This window comes from Choristoneura fumiferana, chromosome 14 (genome assembly GCF_025370935.1).
Source record: "Choristoneura fumiferana chromosome 14, NRCan_CFum_1, whole genome shotgun sequence".
Classification (NCBI taxonomy): domain Eukaryota; kingdom Metazoa; phylum Arthropoda; class Insecta; order Lepidoptera; family Tortricidae; genus Choristoneura; species Choristoneura fumiferana.
In genome coordinates, this window is record NC_133485.1 from 12424882 (window position 1) to 12428240 (window position 3359).

Below are 3359 nucleotides of genomic sequence, written 5' to 3' on the forward strand. Positions count from 1 at the left end.
TAATATTAAATAGTAGGGCTATTGTACTTTTAGCTCTTGCCTACCCCTGACCTTTCAGCTTCGATGTTTATGTTTATGATGGCGACTGTACTTTTATAAACAACACAGTTGACACCTACTTACTAATATTGTTAAATAAACGTACCTATACGAACAAGCGATCACTATGTTATCAAACACGCAGATAATTACGTCATTCTAGATTCTTATTAACAAGAATACATACAATTAATACTAAATAATTGCTTTTTAAACATGTTACTTAACTAATGTGAGTCTAACATGAAAAATGAAAATGAAATGAAATGAAAATTTTATTATTACACACAAGCAATATTACATTTTTAGTAGTATACAGTGGACCCCAACTAGGCTGAGCCTGTATCTTGGGGCCCGATGAGTTGGTTTACATCTCTTATAAGAGAGCTCTTATATGCTTTTAGAGAGCTTCAGATAGCCTAAACAGGCAAATAACTGGTTTAAGTAGTACATTACAGAATTAAATAAATAGTCAAGTTGTGAGCGCATAATGTATTGTGTGTGTGTGTGTGTGTGTGTGTGTGTGTGTGTGTGTGTGTGTGTGTGTGTGTGTGTGTGTGTGTGTGTGCATATACCATAATCTTCCACAAGATTATTATGGTTAAACGTCCTACCAATCCTATTAATCCTACTAATAAGTACCTACTCGTACTCATATTATAAATGAAAGTTGCGTACGTGCTTGTGTTAAAACACTAAAACAGCGAAACCCCATGGAAACCAATTTCGACCCCTGGGGGTCGATATCGACTTTATGGGAATCCCTGATCAAGACGGATTTGGGTGAAACTTGGTATCTGGATGTCTGGTATATACGTAGGCTAGTTTTTTCGATATTTCCAGGGGTTGCGACGAAATCTCGAAATCTCAACCGCTAAACTTAGATACTACTAGTGTTTTCTAAGCAAGACGATCGCAATCAAATGACAGATTTCATATACAAAACCGGCCAGGAGCGTGTCGGACACGCCTGAAATAGGGTTCCGGAGCCATTACGAAAAAATTAAGTAATATTTTTCTAAGGATTTCGTATTTTGTACGGAATATTCCAAGTTTAGGTATATTTTATACCTTAGGATGCTATTTACTCTTAAACTACTAATAATTCTCAAGAAAACTTAACCGTTATAGTTTTCCTTGTAAGTTTGATATACTTACTACCATCCTAAATTTTTTCAAATTTTTCCACCCACCGGTTTAGATTTTAGATTTTAATGAAAATTTGCACTTTAAAATTGAATAATTTGCAAACTAATCACTGAATCTAAAAATCGTTTCGCAACCCCCTAATGACCGTTTTAAGAGACTTATCCAACGATACCCCACACTACAAGATTGGATGAGAAAAAAAATCACCCCCACATTACGTCTATGGGAGGTACTCCGAAAAAATTTTTTTTTCAATTTTTTGTATACTATTTTGTCGGCATAGTTTACATATACATTCGTGCAAAATTACAGCTTTCTAGCACTGATAGTCCCTGAGCACAGCCGCGGACGGACAGACAGACATGGCGAAACTATAAGGGTTCCGTTTTTGCCATTTTGGCTACGGAACCCTAAAAACGTCATTTGATTGCGATCGCGAGCGGCAGAAACGTTAAGCAATACGGCCTCACGCCCTATACTACGAAGTGCACGCTCACGCTTATATTATTTAATACGAGAGTGAGAGGGACGGTACGATAGGAACTTCGATATTTCGGATTTCGTAGTAGACCCCCCCCCCCGTGATAGTATTTTACAAATTCTCTTGGGAAGTTAGTGAAGTGAAATCCCGGGATTTCAATTCACCTCCTGGATCTAATACTTCATGCGAGTGAAGCCACGGCTAAAAGCTATAGTATGGATCCTATAATTGAGCATTTTTACTTTAAATGGCGAAACAAACTTTTTTTTTCATAATTACCTAATTCTGGATTCTCCTTACTCCTTACGAGTACTAGATTTAGACGAAGAAAAAAAGTGTCCCTAATTTTTTTGTCAATTTTGTGACTTCTTTTCATATCGTTACGAAATGGAACAAAACTGTTATGGAAAATTTGTGACTTTTTCTTTCTTCGTCGAAATCAATAGTGGGCGTGGTTCTGATTAAGGAGAACCCAGTATTACCTAAATCTGAAAAAATATATGTTGCGTCATTTTTACCTGTAGGTAATTTTATAGTAAACACATGACATGGTAGTGATAACCTAGTAATATCATTGTCAAATAGCTATAAACAAATGAAGCGGAAAAAACGATTTGAAACCTGTTTCATTAATTTGAACGCTTAGCAATCTGTGACATTGGTTCAATGGACCGACAGATTTGTGATGTACTCGTAAACAGGTAAACAAGCTTTAAACCTTATAAACTGTACATACCTATAGTATTTTAAGTTTGGTTTGCTCTCCAGTAAATGTCACACAGTACACACAGTACGGCACAGCAGGTATACCTAGTGCCGGTTCTAGCACAGACCGAGGCCCGCGGGTCACATGGGGCCGCTGTAGAATACTTACATACATGCGACCCGCCAGCGACCTATTTATTTATTTTATTTTACTTTATTCGACTGGATGACAATCGAGCAAGTGGGTCTCCTGAGGGTAAGAGATCACCACTGCCCATAAACATCTGCAACACCACGGGTATTGCAGATGCGTTGCCAACCTAGAGGCCTATGATGGGATACCACTAGTGCCAGTAATTTCACCGGCTGTCTTACTCTCCACGCCGAAACAGAACAGTGCAAGCACTGCTGCTTCACGGCAGGATTAGCGAGCAAGTTGGTGGTAGCAATCCGGGCGGACCTTGCACAAGGTCCTACTGACTGCATAGAGATAACGAAAACCTGGCAAATTTATGATAATTTCAGTTGTGTTTATTTGGTGCGGCCTGCGGCCCACCTTAAGCGCATAACGTGTCGGGGGTTTACGCTTGACAGTTCCATATGTTTTGTTTGACACGACGAAACTGAGCTCAACACTCAGCGCTGAGCTCAGCGCTGCAGTTGGCCGCAGCAACATGCTGCCTGAAGCCCTTAGGTATATATTAGTCCTTGTATTAGTGCTTTTCGGCACTAGCACAGAATAAGTAATAGTACAAGGCACTAGTGAGATTACGTAATGTATTTTTTGGTTGTTAAGTATTACGTATTACTAGCCTGTTACCCGCGACTCCGTCTGCGTAGAACTCGTTTATCGCTATCCGCGGGAACTATGCAATTTTCCGGGATTAAAGCTATCCTATGTTCTTCCCGAGACTCAAACTACCTGTATACCGAATTACATCTAAATCAGCTTAGCAGTTTAGATGTGATGAAGTAACAAATAAAT